General features: G+C 46.7%; 1 long non-coding RNA gene and 1 pseudogene across 1 annotated transcript; both read left to right on the top strand.

Moving 5' to 3' along the window:
* The first annotated feature begins 928 nt into the window (after nucleotides 1–928).
* On the top strand, nucleotides 929–1,675 carry LOC120707798. Its single transcript, XR_005689103.1, has 2 exons — nucleotides 929–1,252; nucleotides 1,443–1,675. It is a non-coding gene; the product is annotated as an uncharacterized LOC120707798 (long non-coding RNA).
* A 1,725-nt stretch (nucleotides 1,676–3,400) lies between these two features.
* Nucleotides 3,401–7,790, top strand: LOC120710154 (annotated as a pseudogene).
* Nucleotides 7,791–13,588: the final 5,798 nt, after the last annotated feature.

Raw genomic sequence — 13,588 nt, 5'->3', positions numbered from 1 at the left:
GGCATATCTCCACTATTTAACACCTGAAGAACTTCCTTGATTACTTTCTCTCCCACAATATGCCAACATTTATAAAAGAATTGCTGGCATGCCATCAGGTCCAGGAGCTTTGAGGTCCCTAATTTGGTCTAAAACTTTCTTGATTTCTGCACTTGTGAAGTCTGCTAACAACATTTCATTTATCTGATTTGTTATCCTTATTTGATTTAGAAAAGAGCTCACCAAAGTTTCACCTTGCTAGGTGAAGAGGGCTGAGTAGTATTGAAACACTAGATTTTCTGTTAGCAGTAACCCTGTGTTTGGACTGTCTTGGTTCAGTCAAGTGTCTAGGCGCAGATTTTCAGCTAGTACTTAAGAAGGAATAATAGGCAATCATAGAGTTAATGCCTGCAGTCATTAGGAGGATATCACACCAGTAATTGTAGTCCCACTACTGCTATATATATATAGAAGAAATTAGAAAAGCTGCAATGTATTCTAGCAGCACCAAATACCACTGTCAGTATTCGAGTTTGAGTGATATTCCTGGGCTCTTTGTGAGTTGCAGCTGCTTCTGCAGGACTGCTGTCGGCTTTCATTTTCAAGTGTTTTTCTTCAATTCTAACTTTTTCTGAATACTATTTTTCACCCAGTTCCCGCGCTATCCAGATTATGAGTATGGTAGTCGGAACTTGCGAGTACCATACCAACCTGCATACACTACTGAAGCAGAGAGAAATGATGCAATAGCTCGTGACAAACGTGCTCAGAAAGCATATTGGAGTTTCAACCTTTCTGTTCTAGAGATTAAGAAAACAATCCTGGAGAAGAAAAGAATTGAGCTGGAGAGAGGGCTGCAGTCCGAGTACATGAAAGCATGTGAGAACCAATCCGACCTAGGGGTTGGTTATGCCGACTTCGATTTTCTCTATGCATAGGTAAGCCTTTGTGTGGATAGGGGGGTGAACTGGGTATGGGGTTTGGGAGGTTCCGGTTCGGTCCAGATCAGCCGGTTCAGAGTTTTCTTTCTGGAATTTGATCTCTGTGCTGTTGATCTGATTTTGATCTTATCCTATTAACTTGGGACCATGAACTTGTCATTCCTCAGGAATAGCTATTTTGGTTGCTCTAATGTTTAGATCAGAAGTTTTACATATTTTGCTTCCTTGCATTCCTCATGAATAGAAGTCATATTGTGCACACTAGTAATTTTTTTTGCTTATTGCTTTTTTACTTTGCTTCTTCCCAGGGAAGGGGTGGTTGCTGTCATGAGGTTTGTGCATGTTTTTTTTCTTTTCCAATCATACTGGCATGGTTAGCTTGAACTGCGGAATCTTATAGTGCTATTCACCTTATTGATCGAATGATATTGTTACCTGTTTATTACTTAGCAAGCCCAGCATTTTAAGAAGGGCCTAGTTTCAATCACTTATCCAACTTCCTGTCTGCTTTTCCTGACGCAGAAGATTTCCCAGATTCCGCCGTCTGCGAAGACCGTGCTTTTGAAGCTCAGGTCTCCATAGAATTATCAGCACGTGAGAAGTCATATTGTGGAACTTCTTGCTCGTATTCAATATTTAGTTGTCTACAGCTATGCAAGTGTGGATAAGTAGAAAATCCTGTGATGAATGGTGTACTCATTTGTACGCCTGTTTGGCTCCATCGGCTAAAATGTAACCAAAACTAAATTTAGTCACGTTGGATTCAACGTAGGAGATTAATAAGGCGTTAAAGTTTAACTTACCCTCTAACGGGAATAAAAGTAGCCCACTTGATTCCGAGGACCAAAATATAAAATTCATGCCCCACCCCGGCGTGTCCCATGTTGCTTGCGCCCCCGGGGGCGGCCGGGCGGAGGCCTAGCCACCGCCCACCGCTGCGCACCTTCACGAGCGCCCGGCAACTCTAACGTATAGCAAAGAAAGATGAGCTATCTTTTGACACGTTAGATAGTACTAGTTTGTCACATTTTACTCAAACGTTTAGTAAAATCTAGCACTGCTCTGGACCCACAATAAAAAATACTCCCCTACTCAGCTTTTCCCCACGCCATGCGCTACTCGTGGATGGGAATGAATGATTTTTTTAATCTTAGCTAAAGGTTAGCTCCGGTGCTCAGTTAGAGGAGCTCCAGCGTGCGGTTTTGGGGTTGCTAAGAGCTCCACATGTTGGAGGAGGGGGCGCTCTATAGCACCATCCTAGCACTACCGCTCTGTTTTGCACCCGGTGCTCCAAATAAATTAACATATTTTTTTAACCCAGTACACCACCACACGAGATGGAGGAAAGAGATATGAATGACTTTTTTTTTATTAGATAGAGCTCCACCACTTGGACTAAACGCTGGATTGCATGTGACTCTGAAGCTCTTACATGTCCAAACGCATAGATTTTTTTCTCAACATACGCTGCCCTGCTTGAGCAGCTTCCCGGGGTAGCCGGGGTACGCCCCGCTCCCGAAGATCCCGGCGCACGCCGTGGCGGCCTCCAGCCCCGCGCCTGGCTCTCGCCCTGGTAGTACCCGTCCCCGTACGGGTTGCTGACGGTGTGCCGGCGAGGAGCGCGGCGAGGCTGACGACCAAGCCGTCGACGCCGACGTCCCCGATGGCCTTGGGCGGCGCGAGCAGCGGCTGGTGGAATTGGAATGGCCACGCGCACTGGCCTGGGCACTGCCGCGCGGGGTTCCCCGCCCACAGGTACGCATACCGCTCCCGGCCGGGCACGCCGTCGTGGCCGCCGCACCGCGACACGCAGAAGGGCGCCACGGGCACGTTGGTCGCCGCCGCTCGCGCTGCCCAACGGTTGAAGTCTTGAAAATCATTTTCTAATTATGTATATTTCATTGCGTTTTTTGCAGCGGTCATGTTTGACGCTTCATCCAGACAGAAATGTAGCATGTCAGTGAGAGATGTATCGGCCATAATTAGCAGCAGAACAGTGTTCTGAGACTGTAGCCCTGCTGCTGTCAGTAAAACAACACGGTGCACTTTGGTTTGCACGCTGCACCGCTGTCCGCTGATGCACTTTTTGCTGTGTCCGTCCAGTGTTCAACTCCGCCGGCGGGTCGCACACGGCGGACGAGGTGAGCGCGCGCGGCGGACTACGCCTCCTGCTCCTCCAGCAAGGCGCTCAGCAGCGACAGCGCGCACCGGCGCCACCACCGTCAAGCACTACTTCATCTGCGGCGTCGGCGTCGCCGGTCACTGCAGCAGCGGCATGAAGCTCGCCGTATACTTGGCCGCCGCGGCCGCCCCGGAGCCGGCGCTGGCCACGACCTCGGACGCCAGCGAGGACGCCCCGGACGCCACGAGACGTCCTACCTGCCAGCGCGCCAGGCCCATGTAAAAGGCCCAAAGTCCCGGAATACATAAAGCGCCAGCAAATCCTAATTCCTCAATCCGGCGGCCACTACCGTCCGCCGTCTCGGCATCTCGCCCACTCGACCGCGCGCCGATCCTCCCCCCGTAGCCATGAATCCTTCCATCCCCCGGCGTCGGGCCAAGGAGCCCGCCCTCCGCCAAGAGGCGCTGCGGCATGTGAGCGACGCCAGGCATCTCCTGTCGGGCCAAAATCGAGCGCTGCAAGGACTTGGCCATCAAGGCCCTTGGCCTCGACCCATGCGCCCCGGGCGGCCACGCCTTCTTGGTCGCTGCCATCGCCCTCCGCACCACCCTTCAGCCTCCTGTACGGCCCCCCAACCCCTACTCTGAGGCCGAACAGGCTCTCTGTCTTTGGCCTCGACCCCACCTTCCCAACCGCCCGCGACCTCGCCGTCGTCGAATCATACTATCACCAAGCCTCCGACCTGCTCAACCGCTCCCACCCCCTTGACCCGTGCTATGCCGCCTCCTCCAAAGCCGCCAGCCTGGTAGCCGAAGCGTGGGACGTCCTGTCGGATCCTGACCGCAAAGCATCCCTGGACTCCAGATTCGAAGCGCTACAGCAAGAGCCGCAGCTGACGCCGCCGCCGACTGCACAGGCTGGACAGGAAGACATGGGCCGTGGCGAGCGTAAGCGTTCAGTGCCTGTTACCAGCCCACCGGCTGCTACGACTACTCCAAGGCGATTTTTTCTTTTTTATATTTAAAAAAAATAAAAAATATATATCCATTTCGAAAAATTTCAAAAATAAACTCCGGTCGCCCTTATGGGGGCGACAGACCCTAAATGTAATTTCTTTTTCTTCAAATTTGCAACGAGGTCCCTAGCCGGAGACGCGCGGGTGCAAGGGGGGCCTGTCGCCCCCTGGCGACAGGGGGCCCTGTCGCCCCCCCTCGGGCGACCGGGGGGCCCACCCACAGGCGCGATAGGGGAGGCTGTCGCCCCCCTCCCTCGGGCGACCGGCCCTTCCCCTCCTATATAAACATTCTACCCCCATTCCCACCTCATTTGAGTCCAAAAATTTCACCAAAAATCCAGAAAAAAAAAGAGAGGGGTTAGGAGAAGAGAAGCGGCGAAGCCCTGCCAGATTGTGCACTTGTGATCTGCAGGTTAGTACATTTAGCTTATATATTTTTGCATTGTTATTGTAGAGTAATTTAATTTAATTAGTGCTATAGTAGAACCATTTAATTAGGAGTTTAATGATACTTTAGTTACATAGTAGTAAATTAGTTTAGAAAATTAGTACTACGCGTTTATTATTACAATTGCAGTACTATTAAAGATGTGTTTATAAATTAATTACGATTTAGAATAGAATTTCGCATATGCAGTATAGAATTTGAGTGTCATCACGTAGTTATGAATACTTATATGTTGTAGTTGAAATCCATACTTAGTTTTTACGGATTATTGAATAAGGTAGTGAAGTAAAGAGTATAACTCGATAAGTATTCTGTGATATACAGATATGTCGAGCAAGATGCAGTTTCAAGTATTTTTTGGTGACTACAATGTTTTGTATGGGCCAAATGGAGTAGACATTTCTGCCTTTAAGTACACATTTAACGGCATAGATAAACCTCTGGAGAGGAGTTTTGGTTCCATATGTAAGTGGCTGCAGCGTGGGTTCCGTGTTGATCCGGAGACATATGTGATGACCGTCCGGTCTCTTATTAATTGGGAGGTAGAAAGTGGTTTATGGGAATTGATGATGATACACAGCACTGATGACTGGCAGAAGTACATGCAAGCAGCTCTAGAGCGTGGGTGGCCTCTGGCCATTCTTGTTCAAATCCGGGAGAAGACACAAAATGAAATCCAACATGGTGCAGATCAAGCAACTCCGAGTATTCGAAGAGAGACCAACTATGTTGAGCAAGATGAGTCAGAAGAGATAGATAACCAAAACATCGGACCACAGGGCCTTGCTGATGAGGGAGAGATGATACATAGCATTGTGGACGAGATGGAGGCAGAAGACCAAACTGCAATAGAGATGGAAGAATATGAGGGCTCATCTGATGACGAGGAGTACTCATTGCCAAAAGAGTGGAATGAGTATGGTTTTGGCAATCATGTCGCAGAAGACGTACGAAATCAGGAGTGGGAGTACAGAGGGAATGAGGTAGTGCAAGGTGCAACATATCCAAACATTGAAGCCGTAAAAAATGCTGTGAGACTATGGGCAATATCATTGAAATGAGAATTTAGAGTAGTAAAGTCTGGCAGTAAAGAATATGAGGTGAAGTGTGTGAATGATGGATGTCCATGGCGAGTACATGCATTCAAGGGAAAATGGAAGTCGAACTGGAAATGTTCCAATGTGACAGAGCACACTTGTTTGCTGTCAGATGTTCTTCCCTCGCATCGCAATATATCATGCGACTTTATTGCAAAGCAAATATTTGGGTTGATTATGGACAACCTAAATTATGAGCCAAAAATAATTGTTCGACACATTGAGCAGACTTACCAGTACACCATTAGTTATATGAAGGCATGACGGGCTAAACAAAGGGTGTTCGAGATGCGGTTCGGCACATACGAGACATCATATGATAACCTACCTCGTATGTTATCCCAGGTTGCACTAGAAATCCTGGAAGCTTTTATGACACATACCTCGTACCAGCCGTGACTAGGGGGCAAACCATTCTGCAACGAGCCTTCTTTTGCCTAGGTGCCTGTGTTAGGGCATTTCAGTGTTGTCTTCCGGTGATCTGCATTGATGGCACATTTCTGACTAGAAGGTATAAAGGTCAGATACTCACCGCAATCGGCGTAGATTGCAACAAACAAATAGTCCCGCTCGCATTTGCATTTGTTGAGAATGAGAACTTAGACAGTTAGTATTGGTTCCTTGAACGAGTGAAGGTTAATGTTGTTGCTGCACGTCTAGATGTGTGCCTTATTAGTGATAGGCATGCAATTCTGCTACAATCAATACTGAAATTGCAACGTGAAACTGCGACAACGCCTCCATTGTGGCCCGATGTCCAAAACAGGTGGTGCATTAGGCATATGGGTGCAAACTTCTATGACCACTTCAAGAACAAGGATCTTAAGAACATGTTTAAGAGGTTGTGCACCTAAAATCAACAGAGAAAATTCAATGCATTATGGCAGATGCTTGATCAGTTGACTGTAGAGCTAGTGAAGGTAAGGGCATCAGGAACAATCACGAGTCAGGCTGCAGAGGCTAGGGATTCAATTGAGAAGCCATTTTCACACTGGATTCGAGGTGCATCTAAGGAGAAATAGTCATTCCTTTATGATACCAATGGAATACGGTATGGTATTCACAAAATGAACCATGCAGAGTGTTTCAATATGGTAATGCGTTCTTGTCGTGCATTTCCTCTTGTGTGAATTGTTGAGTTCATCATGTATGGGTGCATGAAGTATTTCAGAGAGCGTTACATGACTGCAAGCATAAACATCAACAACCCGCAAATTCAGTTTTGCATAAGAGTGACACAATATATGCAACAGAAGATTGAAAAGGTTAAACTGCACCGCGTCATATCGGTAGGTACAATGGAGCATAGATTTGAGGTTCTATGCAAGGATAGAACTGGTCGTGGTATCCGTAGAGATATGGTGGTACAGGAGAGTTTGATTACAGTAGATGGCAAAGCCTTCTGCTCCTGCATGAAGCCTAAGTTATTGCATTTGCCATGCTCGCATCTCATTGCGGCATGTGCAGAGTCTGGGTTGCAACCAGGAGTATTTGTTTCACCTTACTTCTGCAAGGAAGCAGTTGTATCCACTTGGGGACATGAGGTATACGGGATTGGAATAGTGGGACCTTTCATTCAGGATAATGAGGATAAGATGTTTATTCCTGATCCAGCCACTAAGAAAGGCAAAGGCCGCCGTCAGACACGTCGTATTCGGAATGGTATGGACGAGTCCGAAGCAAGCAAGGCACAAAAGCGTTGCAGCCAATGTGGAGCATTAGGTCACAATTACAAGAAGTGTCCTCAGAATGCACTTCACGATGCTGCTGACGTCGGTCCTTCTGGAAATCCCAGAGATGGAGCACCTCCTATATTCAGACGACCATCGGCAAGAATTGCTCGTGGAAGGCACTCGGTGTCATGATCCACCAGTGTGCAGTTTGTACCTATATACTAATCGTGCGTGGAGTTTGTATCGAACATATCTGTAATATGTAGTAATCGTGCGTCCAGTTTGTATGGAACATATCTGTAATGTATAAATATCGTGCGTGGAGTTTGTATCGAACCTATCTGTAATATGTAGTAATCGTGCGTGGAGTTTGTATCGAACCTATCTGTAATATGTAGTAATCGTGCATGGAGTTTGTATCGAACCTATCTGTAATGTATAAATATCATGCGTGGAGTTTGTATGGAACATATATGTACCTATGTGTTCGCATATATTTTTTAATGCAGGTATGAAGATGGACTCCTTGCTAGACCCAGTTATCGACTCGAGCCACCGGTCTTTCTTTGCAGCAGTTGAGCACTGAGCCCTAGAGGTGCTACGTCCTCGTCCACTTGGGGAGGCGATCTCTATACACCACGATTGGGTTGACAGGTATGTAATGAAATATTATTGTTTATCACTTATGTATTCGTCGGTATTCCTTTGTTTCGACAATTTTGTTTTTTGCAGGTTACGTGAGTCCGGTCTACTGACTCTGTGCCGTCTTGTCGAGGGTGGGCTTATTCAGCTAGACCGATCCCTCCTGACGGCGCTCGTTGACAGATGGAGGCCGGAGACACACACGTTCCACCTCCCGTGTGGGGAGATGACTCCTGCGCTGCAGGACGTGGCCTACCTCCTCGGCCTCCCTATCGTCGGGGAGGCTGTAGGTCCGCGTGTGGTGGCGGCCTCGTGGAAGGATGACCTCGAGGCCCATTTTGCCCTGGTTGACCGCGTGGAAGAAGCTGGTCCGATCAACCCACACCCGCGAGCAGCAGGTCCTTCGAAGACCTGGTTCCTACAGTTTACAGTACGTATTCATTGCATATTTAAGTTTAATTGTTACAATTCACATGTTGCATTGTCAGTTCAAACCATTAATCTTAATTGTTTATGCAGCCTACCCTGTTGGCTGCGGATGCCGACGAGTACAGTGTGACCAGATCGCTGGAGGCGTACCTACTTTGGTTGTTTGGTTACATCATGTTCAACAACACTCATGGCAACTCGGTGGATAGGATTCTCCTTCCGTATGCATGGGAGATTGCGGATGGGGACGAGGACGTACCGCCCTACAACTGGGGTGAGGCGGTACTTGCAGCCAGTTACCGTGGACTCTGTGACGGCTGCATGAAGACACATGGGATCGCTATCCTAGCGGGGTGCCCACTACTGCTACAACTTTGGTCGTACGAGAGGCTAGCCGTTGGTCGGCCCATCGTCAGCCACGAGCCTTACCACGAGGCCATGTACGGCGACGAGGAGGACGACAGGCCCACTATGGGAACTCTCTGGATCTGGCGTCAGGTACGTTCGCAACAAATCTAATTTTGTTATTCATTGTTACATGATGCGTTAGCGCACTTTTAATTTTACTTATTCGGACTGCAGAGGTCCTGGGCGCATACGCAGGTTAGACGCGCATATCCTGAGTTTGTTTCGGAGCTCGACATGCTGACGCCCGAGGACGTTGTCTGGGAGCCTTACAGCCCTGAGGTTGTGGCTACCCGTGCACCAACAGGCCTGTCTTCGCACTGCTCCACGAATGCGAGCCTGTGGTTTACTACAGCCGTCGTGGTTTACGACATCGCGGTTGAGGCATATTGCCCTTGGAGAGTCAGGAGACAGTTTGGGCAGCGCCAGGAGTTTCCGGTGCCCACCGCGTTGGAGCATGTCAGTCGCCAGGACCACAGGTAATTATGAATGAACTTGGCTCGTAAATTCGTGTCGAATCTAACGATTCTTCGTGGTCCACTTTTGAAGGTTGTCAAGGAGTGGCTTGCCGTGCTCTGATGATTGGCTCACCAAGATGCAGCCGTGGGTGGACCAATGAGAACATGCAGACGAGTACTTGGTCCATCCAACAGGACCACACACAGACAGCTCCTTTAGGGCTTACCTCACCTGGTACTTACCCCGGACTAGGGCTCGTCTGGTTTATGTTGACACTCACCCGCAGCCACACCAGGTGAGGCCTCAGGATGGCTATGCCCGGCACCACGTGGAGGCACTAGCTGGCGCGGTGAGTCTCTTGATCATATTTGCATATATATATATATATATATTAATATTCATAAGATAATTCATGTGTTTCTAACTGTTCATTTACTGACTGGATGTTGTTTCGCCTTTGCAACATGATGGAGACGGACTGCTCGACTTACCTGACGAGGGTACGTGCCGGATCACCAATGACCCAATTTGAGCAGACAGAGGCATGATTGAGGCAGCGTGACCAGTTGCGTCAGGTAGTGCACAACTTGGGAAGCCGTGTGCAGTACGAATACAGCCACGGGTCGTCCCAGGCCTCGTCGTCGTTCCCGCGTCCGGCGACCGTGCACGGGCCGACGTCGCAGTACTACACAACTACAGGTAACGTAGATATCTCTTTAAAATTAGATCAAGGGTCCTACATATTTACTAATATAACAAACAGGATATGATCCAGCTACTGTGTTCGGCCATACTGGAATGTTTAGAGGGACACCACCAGTTGGCGGACCGTATCCAGAGATGATACCGGGGCCACAGATACCGGCCTACACATGTTAGTTTATGTTTCATATTTAGGTTTCTACATGTCACGACGAAAGACACGAGCGTATGCTAACATCCGCATTTTATGCGTAGGATTCTACCCCGATGCGGGCGCCGGGCCTTATTCTTCCTCCTTTCGACCTGGTACAAAACACTCTCTCAATACACTCACTAATTTACCACGCAACATTTGTTGGTTTACGTTTATATGTTACGCAGGGTTTGTTTCGAGTACGTTCGTTCCAGATAACGAGGGCTTCACCTTAGACGAACTCAACAGCTTGACTCCAGACTCACCTGGCGCGCACGGTGACCCCGATGTCTTGGGGTATTCACAGTTAGGAGGAGCACCACTTGGGATCTCTCAGCAGCAGACACCGCAACCCCTTTTGCGTCCTGAGCGACAGGTGAGGTCTCCGGATCGTCACACCTACTCCGAGGGCCATGTCTGTGCCCAGCAGAGGGCTAAGAGGGTCCGACGCCCTAAGGGTGGTTAGATATATCCGATGTTTGTATCTCTGATGTTTATTTGTAATGAGATAGCTGTGGACCGCTTATTTGTACACTTTAACGTTCACATCTGACCACTCTCGTATTTTCCATTACATACAATAGATGGTATGTTTATGCTTCGCTATTCCATTAGGACTAACTATGATTCAAACTCGACATTATGTACATGTCCAGTGAATGCAAGTTAGGTACGAGACATACATACAAGCATAATACAACATTAACAATACTAAATGCGAATACATCTTGAACCTATGAACATCATATGTTATAGATCATGACATGAAATCATCTAGGTCGTCATCCCAGTTGACAGGTGGTGGTGCTGCAGGTGGTGTAGTATGGCTCGACGAACCTCTTGCCTTTCCCTTTCTCTCTTTTGTGGATCTACGTTCATGTACAGGGGAGGAACATCATGTGTTGGAGGCCATGGTTTGGGGGGCATAAAGTCATCCATGTCGTCATCCCAGTTAACACAAGTTGGTGCTTGAGGTGCTGCAGCATGACTTGACGAACCTCTTCCCTTTCTCTTTCTCTCTTTTCTGGATCTAGGTTCATGTACAGGGGAAGGAACATCATGTGTTGGAGGCCATGGTTTGGGGGGGAGGGGAAGAAGTCATCCATGTCGTCATCCAAGTTAATACAACTTGGTGCTTGAGGTGCTGCAGCATGACTTGACGAACCTCCGGTCATCTGTTCTTGTGGAGGCCAATTACTATCGCCCGAAGATCTTCTCCACCTCCTTCGCCTAGTTTGCGGCATAAGTCCACCGAAGATACATACCAATTTACGGAAATTTTGTATCGATTTGTTAATCAACTCCATGTCCTCGGGGTAATCCTAGCATATAATTAAACAACAATGTTACTGTTTCAAACATATGGATTCCAAATGACGGCCGGGATTAGAACTGAATGAGAGTTACCTTAATGTGCATCTCATACACTTCTGGCCGCATCCATATCTTACAAGAACTTTGTAAGAATCCAATGATATTAGGATGATTCGCTAGTTCACATACTCTCATGTATATCTTCTGACGTTCTAGCAGGTGTCCCTTTACATCTTGCGTTGTAATACCTCGAAATAATGTCAAATCTTTAAACTCTAATACTTTGGACAACACCATCTCTATCGTACCATCCGCTAACGGATCCAACTTCTTACTGATAACAAGATGAGTCATGATATCAAGTATTATACTAGATTTTTCTTCGGTCCATGAAAATCCTCCACAATTGGAGGCAGCCATTGCCTTATGCTGCAATATCAATAAGGTACTGTCATAATTCTATTCTAATTCATAATTAATTTAAAAACAAGTCTGTAATAGTACTGAAATTGTAATACTAAACGAGTGTTCTAAAGCAACAAATCTAATTCATATAATCCGCTAATTAAATAAAATTGTTATACAATATCAACGGATTCATACGGAAGTTACCGGTAGATCACAAGTGCGGAATTCGGCAGAGCTTCGCCGCTTTTCTTCTCCTCACCCCATTTTTTTCTGAATTTTTGGTGCAATTTTTAGGCTCAAATGAGAAGGGAATGGATGCTAGGACTTATATAGGTTGGGAGACCCCCTGTCGCCTCGGGGGGGGGGGGGGGCGACAGGCCCCTGTCGCCCGTTGGGGGGGCGACAGGCCCCCTTCCCCCGGCCAGGTACCTCTTTGCAAATTCAAAAAAAAATTACATTAAGGTCCTGTCGCCCGTTGCTTGGGCGACAGGACCCCTGTCGCCCCTGGGCCGGGCGACCGGGGGTATTTTCGAAAATTTTCAAAACGAACATATATTTTTGAAATTTTTATTTTTTTAAATATAAAAAAGAAAAAGGCGCCTACTCCAAGCGTTGTGGCCCATGGGCGTCGCGCTGGTTTGCGCGTTCGCAAGCGCAACGTCTAGTCTGGCAGGCGATGAATGGATGTGAGGGTGCCTGCGTGCACATGCGGGGCCGAAGCCGTGTATCGCCGTGTCATGAAGAGGAATTTGCTGCAGATTTTGTGTTTAAACCATATCTGAAACATTTGAATGATGTGATTGCTGTCGATTATATTTGAGTCTCTTTCGAGGAATTTGCTACAGATTTTCTATTTAAACCATATCTGAAACGTTTTGAATGATGTGATCACTGTCGATTATATTTGTCTCTTTCCTGTATTGAGTTAATTCTGAAAGTACGACAAATCACTATTGATATTTGTTTTACATTTTTTATAATTTTTTAATATTATGGCTTCATCTTGCACATCTATGACAGCCCTTGCAGTATCTAGAAAAGGTCTTCCCAAAATTATAGGCTCGCTCTTATCCTCCATTTCCAAGACAACAAAATCAACTCGAAAAGAAATGCAAAATTACCAAGTACCACAGGGAGTCAGGGACATCAACCAAAATGCATGTCTGATGGTGATAAGTGCAATCAGCAAGATGGAGAGTCATGGTAGCCAGCCGTGCATCACCTAAAGGTAGTGCTTCTATTTAACCTGTCACTATAGCCACCAATTTCCTGCAGGTAATCTTTAAAATAAGCACTGCACTTTTAGTAATATAGAATAGGTGCATTTTAGTACCATTTCAATCTAGACTGTGGTCATAATCCGATTCAGTGTCCAAATATGCTCTAGATGAATGTAGGTGTTGTCTATTTTTGTATCCAAGCTTCTTTTAAATTCCATATTGTTCAGCTATTTTGTTTCCATATCCAAAACTGCAACAACTTTATGCAAGGATCAATGATGCTATATAATCAGGTAAGTTTAATTTTGATCAGTCTTTTGAATTGGTATATGGAGATTTTGTGAGTGCTTTAGCATCTTTTTAACCTCATAGGTGCTGCTAGATCAATAGCATTGTTTATTTCTCTCTATAGTTATCGAATGAAACTTCACAAATGTGGATGTGTTTTTTTTTTCTTTTTTCAAATAATGAGCGGTAGCTGCTACAAGTATGTCTTTCTATCTCTAGATCCATCATGTTTTTCATTGTCAATTTGAGTGGG

The sequence above is a fragment of the Panicum virgatum genome, chromosome 5K (assembly GCF_016808335.1).
Source record: "Panicum virgatum strain AP13 chromosome 5K, P.virgatum_v5, whole genome shotgun sequence".
In the NCBI taxonomy this organism is placed as follows: domain Eukaryota; kingdom Viridiplantae; phylum Streptophyta; class Magnoliopsida; order Poales; family Poaceae; genus Panicum; species Panicum virgatum.
Note: the sequence above shows the minus strand (reverse complement) of the source record. Positions and strands in the feature narration are given on the sequence as shown.